The 14,341-nt window shown below is 37.8% G+C and overlaps 1 long non-coding RNA gene across 1 annotated transcript; it reads left to right on the top strand.

The window, feature by feature from the left end:
- The first annotated feature begins 3,368 nt into the window (after nt 1-3,368).
- Nucleotides 3,369-12,896, top strand: LOC121142206. The gene is made up of 4 exons (XR_005879184.1): nt 3,369-3,531; nt 5,326-5,378; nt 11,026-11,068; nt 12,686-12,896. It is a non-coding gene; the product is annotated as an uncharacterized LOC121142206 (long non-coding RNA).
- The last annotated feature ends 1,445 nt before the right edge of the window (nt 12,897-14,341 follow it).

Consider the following 14,341-nt stretch of genomic DNA (forward strand, 5'->3'; position numbering starts at 1 on the left):
ATACACACACACACACACACACACACACACACACACACACACACACATATATATATAATCTTAGACCTTTTTATATCTTAGTCACAGACTATTGTATCCTCAGACCTTACATAAATGCTACATTACGTTTTAAATTACTTTCTCGGACCCATAAATCATTTACTCAAACGTATATGACTTATTTAAACTTTTGTATCTTAAAAGTTTTTATGTATTTTTTCATCTAATAATTTATCAGAGACATAAGCAGTTATTACTGAGAACAATCATTTTAAATTATGTCCCTTTAGTAGGAGGTTGCATCTGAAATCTGGTATTGAAATAAACTCTTTTCAGACCCAGTAGTAGCTTTAGGGAAGTGAGGCCTGTTCGCCACTTAAAAAAAGAACTGAGAACCTGGCACTAGGAAAATTCCTAGGAATCCACAAGGATGACCTCAACTAAGAATCTAAGCAATAGCAGAGCAGGTACCTTAAATGCCCTTACCCTATAATGAGACTGATTACTACCTTAAATACCATCATAGAGCCTTCATCCCATAGCTGATGGAAGTAGAAGCAGAGATTCCCAGCTAAGCACTAGGCCAAACTACTAGATTCCAGTGGTAAAGGGGCAGGAGTGATGAGCAAAGGGGTCAAGACCATGTTCGGGAAATCCATAGTAACAGCTGACCTGAGCAAGTGGGAGCTCATGGACTCCAGACTGACAATTGGGGGACCTGCATAATACCAAACTAAGGCCCCTGAATGTGGGTGTCAGTTGTATAGTTTGGACAGTCTATGGGACCTCTGACAGTGGAACCAGTATTTATCCCTAGTGCATGATCTGGCTTTTTAGAGCCCATTCCCTATGGATGGATACCTTGCTCAGCCTAAATACAGTGAGGAGAGCCTTGGTCATGCCCCAAATGATGTGACAAACTTTGATGATTCCCCCCATGGGAGGTCTCATCTCTCTGGAGTGGATGGGGGTGGGGTAGGATAGGGAGATGGTGAGGAGAATGGGAAGACAGGAGGGAGAGGGAACTGTTTTAAAGCTAAAACTGTTTTTAAAATTAAGAAAAATTAACAAAAGAAAGAACTGCAAATGCAACTGAAGCTTCCCAAAAGGAATTGGCTTCCTGCTTCTCTCAAAGCCGAAGTCCGTTTCCTCAAAGATCCAAGAATGCAGAGCAAGCAGCTTTCACATCTTCTAAGAATGACAGATGAGTTCAAACCCACACAGCAGACAACCATTCCAGTCTCCCAATGTCTCCATAGCATTGGATACATCAGGACAGTATCAGTCTTTAGCTGCCAGGCCCATAGGTGAAAGATTCTCCTGTGAAGGAGGAACACAGGGAAGACTGATCTTACTTTGTCTAGGCAAAGGGGACAATCAATTTTCTAGTGTCCTGCTTGTCCATAGTCTGGGCCGGCTCCTGGTAGCAGGTGTTACATTGGGGTACCTTTGCCCAATGTTCAGTGCGTGTAGAGTCATTGCATTGTTTCATATCTTCTTTGGAAACCTTGGGAGTCATTGCTAGGAGCTGGGAGCCTCCTTCTGTTATGGTAAACTTTTTATTAGGCATTTTAAATGGAATATTCTGTGGATCTCTGGAGCATTTGAGGACTGTCTTTAGGTATGTCTGAACAGACAAATTTATTGTTTATTTTAAGCCTAACTTTAAAAAAATATACAGAGGACTAAATAAGGCTTATACCTGTAAATAGTATATTAGTACATTAGCATGACTACAATTAAAGAACTTGATCAACTATCACTAGCCATTAACTTGTGTTCCTTAATAGCCTACAATAAATTAGCAGCTTTTATAAGACTAGGACTTTACATTCTATTTTTGTCAGGTTTAGCCTTAAAAATAATGATTTTGAATTGAAGCTCTTCTAGTAATAAAATACTTTTTAATCGTAGATAATGAACTCAGTAAAGAAACTAAAATAGCCATTTTGTGGGTGAAAATGGAATGTTTGTTCCAACCTAAGTCTGTCTCCCAAGAATGTAAGGAATAGTGACATGAGAAAGATCCCCCATGGCCCAGTGGGAAAGGAGGAAAGGGGGTTGTGAATTGGGGTGTGGCTCATGAGTGGGGATCAAGAGAGTCCAGAGGCCACACTGCCCCTGACAAGCCATGAGGGGCACCTGCCCAAATGCCCAACCCTGGTAAAGGGACCCGAAACTTGAATACAGAATATATATCTTACTTATCAAACATATGTTTTTATTTATCTAAATTCTCAAGAAACTTAGTGTTGAAGACTTAGTAAAGACAAAAATGTCTAGGTGTAAATCTGAGTCAGCTTTTGTTAATCTGAAAAGACCTTTATAACCTTAAGTTTTTATCACCATATGGAGTCTATTCTACACCAGAGTTTAATCACATACACACATGATATCAGAAATTTAACCTTACATTTTTATCATCATACAACAGTCCATTCAGTGCTGCTGTTGAAGGCTGGGGATGCCTGCTGAGCCAGCAAAGGGGCTATGGGGTGCCTGCTGATTGGTTGCCCGTGAGTTGTGGCTTCCTGAGAACTGCTTGTTTTGCTGTCCCATTCTAGTAAACATAGACTCAGGCCTAGTCTCTGTCAGGGCTATTAGGGGAGCCTGTCTGGTCTGCTCCCCACCCCACCCAGCCCTCTCAATTTCACTTGTGATGAGATGTGTCTGAGTAACTAATGAACGGTATCTGAAATAAGTTTTCAAGCAATGATTAAATGAAAGTGGATCAGTGAGCTGATCACTGAGGAAGCAAATGTACCCTTGGCTGAAATTCACCATGCAGTCCAATTTAAACATTGTTTGTTTATTGAGATGGAGTCTACCCTTGAACTCATGATGCTCCTGCTTTTATGTCACATAAATACTCATTTGTAAATGAGTTGTTAAGTAGGCTTAAAAGTACATAAAAACTACAACAGAAGTGCTGTATTCCTGCATTGGACTTTTGACTCTAAACATTAGCACCCCTGTGATGCTCCAAATGACGCTGTAACGATAAACGGCACACTTACTGAAAGTAAAACTAAGTATTTATTGTAGAAATTACTCACAAGATACCAAAAAAGTAACCCAGATGAGCCCAGTAGTTTCCCGCTGCAGAACTGGAAGCCGAAATCCGGGAAAAGAGACCAAGACTTCCTTTGTGCAGTCTTTTATGCCTCCCCCCCCCCCCCCCCGTAACGCCCCCTAGCCATGCCCAAAAGTGGGCCTGGCTAGTGACGTAGTTCACCACCTACTTACGTATACGTCTTTACGTCCATCCGTATACATCTTTAGTCATGCTTAAAGTGGGTGTGATTAGCGGTGTGGTAAACCGCTCTTTTATTACCTCATCTGTATGCGCCTCTAGTAAGTCACATGGTTAATGGCGGCATACAGGCTTCCTCCTACACCCCTGCCTTGTAAGACAGCTGTCCCTCATGAAAACAGCATTTATCTTCACAACCTTGATTCCCACACAAGGCAGCACTTTGCCCTTCTCTCAGAAGCTGAATCCCAGGTTCTGAAAGCACAGGACTGAAGATGGTAATATTCTCCTCTGCCTCTCTGAGCATCAGCAAGGAGAAAGTTGTGTTGGTTTGGAGCTAAAATTCTTCACTGATATCTTGAGAATCACGAGTGTTGGTATTTCAGGTATCCACAACGAAGAGTCAGGAATATAAACCTCTGGGATTATCTCTTAATGTGCAATCCAAGGGACAGAAATATATTTCCTCCTAGAAGGAGGAAGTGATTTTATTTGGCAGCAAGAGGTATGGATAGATATTTTCTAAAACAAAACAAAACTGAATTCACTGAGAAAGCACAGCACAATTGTCTAGTAAAGTGTGAAAAATCAGGTCATAGGTTTCTCTTGGAACATGTTTGATTACATTCCCAGATATAATGTGGGCTCTGATCTTAATCCAGGAAATAATTTGATCCAAGAGGGTTAGTCAAGTGCCCTAACCATATTGAGGATTTTATCAAGAAGTAATTACTATCATCACCTGCACGTTGATTTTTACTAATTTTGTTTTAACTGGATAATACCTGATTGTATCTCTGCATTCTTAATATTGTCTATTGTGAGTATCTGTATACCACAAGTAATAACACTAAATATTTCACTTCTGAATAGTGCAAAGCTCTTTTTAAAGAAATTATTATTATAACCTCTGTTAGAAGAAATTAATAATTTCAATAAAAAATAAGCTAAAGCACGGGAATAAAGAAATACTATGGAGTTGGGATGGACATGCATACCTTTAATCCCAGAACTTGAAAAGCAGAGATCAGAGGATCTTTGTGCCTTTTTTGAGGCCACCCTGGTCTGCCTAGCAAACTTCAGGTCAGCCAGGGCTGCACAGAGGGACCCTGTTCAAGAAAAGGATCCCTGGAACTAGATTAACAAGCAGTGACCAGACACCGGGTATGGATACTGGGAAGTGAACCCTGATCCCCTGCTGGAGCAATAAGCACTTTTAACTGCTGAGCCATTCCTCTAGCCTGCCCTATGGGTGATTTTGGAAATATGAAGTGACTATTTTTGAAGACTACTGTTGGTCACAGCAGTTAATGAAGTACTGATTAAGTACTGGAGTGTGTTTCTAAAGCACAAGGATTGCTGGGACCTGGATGATATCATATAAGCGAGTGTTACTCTGTTCTTATAAATGTGAATCATGAATGTCCATTTGGGCTTATAGTTGCATGGTGTTTTGGTTTTCCTTTTAATTTATCACTTACATTTCATTTACATTACAGTGTGTGTGTGTGTGTGTGTGTGTGTGTGTGTGTGTGTGTGTGTGTATTGCCCTGTGTGTGTTGGGGGGTACCACTGTGGAAGCCAGAACAGAATAATGAGATCCCCTTGAGCTGGAGTTATAAGCTTTTGTGATCCTTCCCCTGTGGATGCAATACTGTGGAGCCATTAAACAATGAAAATTCTTCCAGGTTTAGTAGGAAGGTACCTGGGATAGGTTTGGAACAACTAGGAAAAAGGGCATTCTTTTATGTTATAGACTTTAAAGGTAGGGGCATCAGAGCATAGAGAGAGAAGTCTATGAGCTTAACTGCTTAGAGACTATACTGGATAAAATATTAGACTGAACTTAAGGGAGTCAGTCCTATTATCTCTCCCTACCTTGGGGCTGTTCCCCAAATGTAGGAGTTTAGGGAATGTACTGGGTATGCTATTAGGTCTGGCTGCTGCCCTCGGCTGTGAGCAGAGCACCAGGGACCATAGAGGCTTTCATAGCATTGGTGTGCTTCCAGTTTCGATGACTCCCACCCTGGCCCTGGTACTTAAGACTCTCTCTGAACCTCTTTCCTCTTCAGATTTCCCAGTCTTGGATCCCAGATTTTCCAGAGCTTCAGGATACAGTGAAATGGTAAGAGTAAATACTAATATTTTTCCTGCCATTATCTAAGGTATTTTGACCCAAAATAATAGTGATAATAATAATATGCTTGTATCTATCAATTAATTTCTTATACTATATTTTTGAAATCTATTTGTAATACTACCAAATTTATATTATAAATAGGAAACTACAAAACAAGTAAAGTATTTTGGAGGTCACAGAAATGCAATTCTATTTCTCATTGCTTTGTCTCTTAATTTACTTCCATAGACGGAATTGAGCACAGTCATCATAGATTAAAAATCTGCTGTGTAGTATGTATGTATAAAGTATCTAGAATTTTCTTAGGATGAGAAAAAATCACTCAATGGCCCTTTGAATCAATGATCCAAAATTTGGTTTCACTCATTGGGCCAATTTTTTCTAGAATTGAAAATGTCAGGGCATGCTTTCCTAAACAGTTTTGTTTTGTTTTGCTGGTCCTTTCGTAGTTTTGCTAATGCAATTAAGACTGACTTATAGTTTACTAATTTTCCATGTAACACGTGGAATTGTTTATATTTCCTTTCTAATTCAAGCAAACCCAGCAACACAAAAAATTAGCAATTTAAACTGCATGCTTTACTCTTCACCATGAAAAGGAAAATTATCACCTGTCTTTCCTGTGGGAAGCATCGTTCCTATACCATTTGATAAGTAGTTTTGTTTGCATTTCTGAACAAAACCTCCTGGAAAGAGGCTGTGTCTGCAAAGACCTTTTATCTATTAGAATTTCAGCACCATGGAGAGATTGGAATGCTGTACATCCAAAGGTTGGTTAGCTTATCTTGGGCTAGGTGTAGTTATCTAGAACTGCTGTTCTTTGCTCATTTCTATGTCAAAACATCCCATGCCTAATAGATTAAAAACCTTTTGGAATCTATTAACTTATCAACTTACTTGCTTACACCAAAGCAAAGACTCAGACAGCATCTTGGAGCTATAGAAAAGCTTACCCCACCTCTATGTACTTGCCTCTCTGGTATACCTGCCAATATATTTTAAACTTGCCTGGATCTTTTACTTTCTTTGTTCTCAAAAACTATAAAAACTTCATGAGACTTCTTCCATGTAGGAAAATGGAATTTGGGGTGACCTAAGTCTGTATTTCCAGGCCATGGTCACTCAGAATGGCTCCAGGATAAGCTATCTCTTATTCCTTTTATGAGGGAAGCTGTATTCTTTTTCTCAATGACACATGTACAATTAATAGTGGGAAATTGCAGATTGATGAATATTCTTTCATTTCTGTACTTCCCTCATTATTGCAACTTCGTAGATGTAGTAAGTGCTCGATAAATATCAATTAATTAGAAGTTATTTAATTCTAACATTTCTAAATTACATAAGAATTATATAAGAGGCAAGAATTTGGATGAATGAGTGGGCAATCAAACCACTTAATGAGCCAACAGAGAACTGGAGAGCTGGTTAAGTGGGCAAATGCCTGTCTGCCAAGCTTGGGAACTTGACTCTGATGCTCAGCATTCACAAAATTGCTAGGTGTAGCTGGTAAGGAGCAGGAGCCAAATCAATGACACCATATTCAGCAAAAGACCTGGTCTCAAAAATTAAAGTGGAAGACACCCCACTCATTCAAGTGATTTTAAGGGCAAGATTATTAAAGAAAAATCAAACCAACTGGTTCATTTTAGAGACAGCAGACTTGCAATATCAGAAAGGGCTGTTCGTTTGAGTTGATCAATAATACAAACTTTACTACCCAAAGCTAACGCTTCTCAGGAGTCCAAAATATCAAAATAATTGACTGAATAACCAGTTAGATAGTGATACTGAAGACAAAGGATGACAACCTAAGGACAGCCTAGAGAGATGTTCTCCAAATCATTCCAGTGATGCCATACATTGAATCCAGTAAAGATCTAAAATTGAGATCAAAACTCAAGACAAAGAAAAAATGATACAGCACCAATTATTTATTTTGAATATCTGTGCTACCCCAAAGTGCTGTTTATGTAAAACTGAGGTAATCATATTTAAGTCTTGAGAAATCTTTGTTTTCATGTGCTAAGTACACATTTGTACACACACAATTTTAATATAAAGGTTGTTGGTAAGGTTACTCAGTGGTTTTTTAATGGAAATTATGTTTTCACTGAGTGCTAAATGTACTTTGAATGATATAATGATATAATATTGAATATAGCAGTCATACTTTCATTGTTTTCTCCAGTTTCACAACATGACCATCAGGACAGCAGAGGCATCTGGCTTACTAATGATAACTACACATGCTATTCCCTAACTAAATGAATGCATGAATGAATAAAAAAAGGGAACTATTTTGTTATTCGGGATTATGGTATTCAACTTTATAAATAAAGTCCTTATTTAATTCCATTTATCTAATGTCTTAATATAATTTGTTACAAAAACTATTAGGTGTACATAGTTTTAATAACTGTTGATAGAATACCAAGTTTTCATTCTAAATGGAAACACAAACTTACATTCTTCATAGGAAATGTAAGTTTCCCTATTTTCATATATTTCCCATAAGAGTCAGAAATACTGATATTTTTATTAATTTATGGGAGGAAGAATATTTGCAGTGTCTTATTATGAATTTCATAATTATAGTAAATCAAATAGCATTACTCTGTTTTCATAGTGTTGGCATTTATCTTGTCAATTGTCAGTAAAATTTAGCTTATCCTGATATGTTTTGAGAAACATGGAAGCATTCACTGAGACTAAATTGGGGTCTTCTGTTCCTTCTCATTCTGCTACAGTACTTAGATGATCACCCTCATGCTTTATTTGAGTCTACCATATGTCATTCTCCAAATATTTTCTTTTACAATTTAGATAGATTTAAATTCAAATAGTTAAGAATCAACAGATTTCACTGAAAATGTAGCATTTTAATTTATCTTAAAACATGACTGACCTAGCAGAACTGGCCTAGATTTCTTCATGACAGCAGTCAAGTGGAAATAAACAGAAGGCATCTCCATCTGTAGGCCAGACCTCCTTTATAAGGTATATATCACATTCCCAACAGTTAACTGACATTAGAAACTGCTTATCCAGTCATCTTCTATTGCAAACAAAAAGTTACTTTCCCCTGAATGGGAAAGTTTTCTTTCTAGGACATAAACATTAAACACTAAATCCCACAAGCTGCAAGTCTAATGAAAGACTGCTTTAGCCATTCTTTAACTTGCTCCTTGACACCATCCTAAAATGGGAAACATTACTGAAGATTTTGCAAACTGCTTCAGTAAATTCGTAAACCACTGAATGACTGCCCTTAGAATAATAATTCACTGAAAACTGTAGAATTTAATTTCAATTTTGCTCAGTTTGTACCGTTCCTAAAGATATTGTATAAAGTTTGTGGTAGATATTTGAAATTGTCCCCTAGTATCAAATGTCTTCCCTATATTGGAATTTTGGTGAGGAATGAATTATAAAGTCTCATTTATTCCTGCATCATTCATGAAAACACTGTCACTTAATTATTGATATGCATATTATACAATGGTTCACTAATATCTTTTTTTGTTTTGTTTTTTTCGAAACAGAGTTTCTCTGTGACTTTAGAGGCTGTCCTGGAACTAGCTCTTGTAGACCAGGCTGGTGGTTCACTAATATCTTAATATAACATTGTGATAACAGAGATACTTTTTAACCTTAAGATAGGTTCATTTCAAGGATAAAATACATGCATAACATGTTGATATTCAATGAAATGAACAAAATAAGGGAATTAGGTCAAGCCAGACAAAATCCGAATATAGAAGGGGGAGATAGGCAGAAAGTCCCATCCCTTGCTGAGGAATATTGGTAATTGAGAGCTAGCAGGAGAAGTAGTTATTTTTTTTCATGGAGTAACCACTGATAGCTTGACCATACACTTAGGTGTTTAGAGGCACTGATCCAATAGGCACGTACCAAAAGTTCATAGGTAGCACAACTAGACTCAATGGACTTAAGAAAAAAAAGCTCAAAGTCGTTAAATAGGGTGGTTATGGGAATGGAGAGTGTATCTAGCAGGAGATGGAGAAAGGGTAATACAATAAAACTAAAATGTATGAAATTCTCAAAGAATTAATAAAAATATAAAAATACAATTTGTAGATGTGATTGTTGTATGAATGCTTGACTGGTGTTCATCATTACTAAGCTTAGCTACATTCTCCCTTTTCTTGCCCCTGAGCTTACAAATCATCAAGTCACACACTTTTAAAATTGTTTTAGCAAGGCATAATAGTGCATGCCTTTAATTCCAGCACTCTAAGAGATAGAGACAGTGAATACTCTGTGATTTTGAGATGAGCCTAGTCTACACAGAGATTTTTTTAGGCCAGCCAGGGCTACAAACTGCAACTCTGTTTCAGAAATAAAAATAAAAGAAAGCATGAAGTTGAATTCATTTTGAACATTTTGGTAATTCTCACATTATTTTCAAATAGATTGACACTTGTTAGATAATAAGATTTTTTTAACTGTCCTGGTTAGTTTTAACTGTTTACTAGATACAACCTAAGGATTTTCATGAAGACAATCTCAATTTAGAAATTTCTAGATCAGATTGACCTCTGCGTATGGCTACATGTGTGTTAATGTGTATGACTAGATTGTTAATTGATGTAGGAGGACCCATGCCAACGTTAACAGACCATTCATTAGCTGTGTAAGACAACTAGCTAAACATAAGCCTGTCTGCCAGCCAATCCTCTGTGGATCCTGCTACATTTCTTTGACTATGAAGTGAGTTCCATACTTAGAGGTAATGCTTGTAGAAGTTCCTGCCTTGGTTTCCCTCAGTGATGGACTGTAACTTGTAACTGTAAGCCAAATAAACCCTTTCTCCCCAACGTTGCTTTTGATCAGTGTATTTGTCACAGCAACGGAAATGAAAATAGAATTCACATGATCACATTTATAAAGGGACATGGGTGGCATATTAGTCTGGGCCTTCTAAAGAAAGAGAATTGATTTAATAAATACACACACACCATTATTAAAGGGGATTTACTAGAATGGCTTATAGATTCTGGGGTCTGAGCAATCTAACAATGCTGTCTCCCAACAGAAAAGATCAGTGGTAGCTGTTCAGTCCACTGAACTGGACGACCCAACAGTTCAAATTTGATGGTAAGGTCCCAAAGGATTCCTAAAAACTACTGGTCCTCAGTCTGTGTTGGAATCCCGAGGAAGTTTGTTCAGAGATCAGCAAGGGAAAGTCTCAGAAGCAGAATAATAGTAACTGAATAAATGAGCTTTCCAGTGAGAGTGAGGGAAGGCAGGCAAAAAACAAAAGCTTCCTTCTCCCATGGTCTTCATGGTCTGCTACAAGAAGATGTGGCCCAGTGTTAGGGTAGGTCTCGCCACCTCAAATGATCTAGTCAAGAAACCCCTCACATGTGAGCCCAGCTGCTCCGTGTTCCAGTGGGTTCCAGATGTAGTCAAATCAAGAACTGAGTTTGACCATCATAGAAGTGATGATGTTAATGTGATATGTGATGCTCTGAATGTGAATTCAGTACATTGTTGAATTAATTTTATTTGTATTTTGTTGTAAATTCTTACATCCTTGTCAATAAGGAATATTGATACTTGGCTTTCTTTTCATTTTTTATTCCTTTTTTAAAAATTTTTGGCTTAGGGGATATGATCCTTTGTTGTGGTGTCCATACCTGTGAGACGGGGTAAGTAGATTTAAAGTTGACTAGTTTCAATACTTTCAGGGATTCTGAGGATAAGGATTGTCCTTGATTGTCTGATATTTGTCCCTCCTGTTATAAGGTCCCATAAAGTTTGGTCAAGAATGTAAGAATCCAATGAAATAATTGCTGGTGTGTTGCCTCTGGATCTGTTGATCTGGTGCATTCAATGCACTCCATTTACTGTCTATAGGAATTGATTAGTCCTGGGCCAGCAAGATATTCAATGTTGAAGCAACAGAAACTCAGAACGTGGAGCATAATTACTAAGTTTTGGATACCAATTCTTCCCAATAGCCATCTAAACGGAGGGCAGATTCTCCAGCACCTTGATTGGGCTTTTGTGAGATGCAGAGCAGAGAATGCAGCAGGCAATTTCAAGACAGAGGTTCAATGCAATAGCGAGAGGATAACAGGCATTTTTCAAGCTGTGGCAAAAGGAAAGTACACATGCCAGACACCCCTTGGTTATACGTACATAGGCTTTTTATTATGTCTTCCACATGGTTTCAGGGAAATACTGGTTTTACAGAATTAACTGCAAATGGTATTTTCCTTTGTAATACTGAAGGAAATTTGCAAATAATTTTTATTGCTTCTACAAATGTTGGTAGTACAAATGGTACTTTCCTTTTTAATTTTGAAGGGACGTTTGAGAATGATTTGTATTGCTTCTACAAATGTTGGTAAAACTTACCATTGTAGTTATCAAAGTACAGACTTTTCTAAAATGTATTTTTATTTTGCCCCTTAAATAAGTTATTTTGACAAGTGATTAAATATTCTAGGTCTATTTAGATTTTCCTTTGTCATTTGGTCTCAGTAGACTGCTTCTAGACATTTGTCCATTTTTCATGGGTTATAAAATATTTTGAGGTACAACTATGCAAATTTTCATTTTCCTCTCTTAGTTACTTTTTTCATTTAGAATTGATGTTTGAAGCTTCATTACCAACTTCAGAATTTTAGTATTCTCTCTTTTTTCTTAGCCCATCTAGTTAAAAGTCTATATTTCATTGCTATTTTGTTTCGATTGATTTTATTTTTTTCTAAACTTTATTTCTTTCTTCTCTGCTCTAAACTATTATTTTCTGCCTTGTATTAGCTTTGGTGTAATTTGAAAGTTTTCATGTGAGAACTTTCTTGTTCTTTGAATGTATTCCTATTTATGAAAATTTCTACTGTGTCTACATTTTTAGTATGTAATATTTTCATTTTTACTCATCTGTGAGCATTTTCTCAATGATCTTTTGTTTTCTTCTCACTATGTCTAGTTTCCACGGAATTGTGACTGTTTTAGCTTTGTTTCTGTTTCCAGAGTGTCAGTTAGATGTCAGAGTGTAGATTCCCAATATTTGATAGCCAGGTCCATTTTCTCAACCTGAGGTCTTGCAGCCCCTAATCAAGCTGCTAAGAAAATAAATGCATGCTCAACTGCCTAACACAGAGATGAGTGGCTGTGACTACTGTACAGACCTAAATCAATGACTTAACAGTTTCAACATTTGTTAAGTTCTGCTCTCTAATGATGAAGTAGAATAAGGTAGAAAAGACCAGTTATGAGATACTGATTTATTGATTTTTTTGGTGATTTACTTAAAGCACTGTTGTACTATCCTGTTTGTCAAGCATGGCTTCACTTGCTACCTGGAACAGAATGACTTGGAGAAACAGCTGAAACAGTTGATCATTGCCCTTAACAACCTGCTGACTGCCACCTGCTTATGTAAAATCTTGCTAGCTTGCCCACCCCACCTTGTGGTTTTAAAGTATAAAATGAGAATGCAAACTAGTAGCAATATTAAAGCCTTTCAGGAACTGTCCTCGGGTGACATCTCTTCTCTCCTACTCTCATTGGTGTCAGAGTACTTACTCTAGAAGGATTACAACAGAAGATTCCAAGAACAATGCCAAGACGGCACCATGTTGTTACATTCTCTCCAGATGATAGAACAATCTGTGTCTTCCCGTGGAAAAGGACAGATGAGAAAACAGCCACATTTTGTGTGAAACTTCCTTTACAACAGCTCTGATACCATCCACAAGAAGAAGCTCTCATAATCATATCACTTTACAAAGGCCTTATCTCAAATCTCATCACATTGGCTGCTATTTCAACACATGAATTACAGAGGAACATCTTTCAACGATGACACCCTGTATACCTGTTCTTTCTCTTTTATCTCCTAATCCCACTTTTGGATATCACCAAGTTCACTTAAGTAGATTTTATTGGTAATTTACTGTCTGCCCATTTGCTCTATGCTGCAACTTTTGAGAGTTAAGCTTTTCCTCTCAGAGGGTTGAACCTTAATTGTGCCCAGAACTCTAGGCTATTCTCCCTACCCTAGTTCTAGTGCTATTGTGTCTAAAATAAAACTCCAGTTTCTGCATCACACGTGGAAATCCACATTCTAGTTCATTCTTTACTCCTTCTCCAGACTTTTCACTCTTGAAATTCCGTTTATGTGTTAAACTTTCAGTTTCCTTTTAGTAGAATACAAATTCCTCAACTTCATGAGTTTTTATTTTACTTTGACTTGTTAATATTGGATGTTGATCGTACAGCCACTTTGGAAAGCACTATGGAGATTCCTCAGGAAAATGGGAATCAATCTACCACAAGACCCAGCAATTCCACTCTTAGGCATATATCCAAAGGAGGCAAATTCATACAACAAGGGCATCTGCTCCACTATGTTCATAGCAGCATTATTTGTAATAGCCAGAACCTGGAAGCAACCTAGATGCCCCTCAACTGAAGAGTGGATAGAGAAAATGTGGTACATTTACACAATGGAGTATTACTCAGCAGAAAAAAAAACAATGGAATCTTGAAATTCGCAGATAAATGGATAGCACTGGAAGAAACCATCCTGAGTGAGGTAAGCCAGTCACAAAAAGACAAACATGGTATGTACTCACTCATATATGGATTTTAAACATGGATCAGGAGAGTGCCAGTCTGCACTTCCACTGACAGAGAGTCTGGGAAACAGGAAAGAACCTAAAAGCTATACATAGTACCCAAGAGAAGAGAAATGAGGCAAGATCCTCTGAACAGATGGGGAACACGGCGAGGGGTGGGGGGGAGGGGGACCTGGGAAATAGAGAGGGGGAGAAGTGGAAGAGAGAGTAGGACGTGGAGGAACAGGAAGGTCGACTGGGGGGTAGTATAGGGGGGAAGAGGGAATCATAGGTTAGAAGACAGATCAGGCACCATTGTGACCTCTAGTGATCTAAATGGACGACACCAAT

This window comes from Mesocricetus auratus, unplaced genomic scaffold (assembly GCF_017639785.1).
Source record: "Mesocricetus auratus isolate SY011 unplaced genomic scaffold, BCM_Maur_2.0 Super-Scaffold_100009, whole genome shotgun sequence".
Lineage (NCBI taxonomy): Eukaryota > Metazoa > Chordata > Mammalia > Rodentia > Cricetidae > Mesocricetus > Mesocricetus auratus.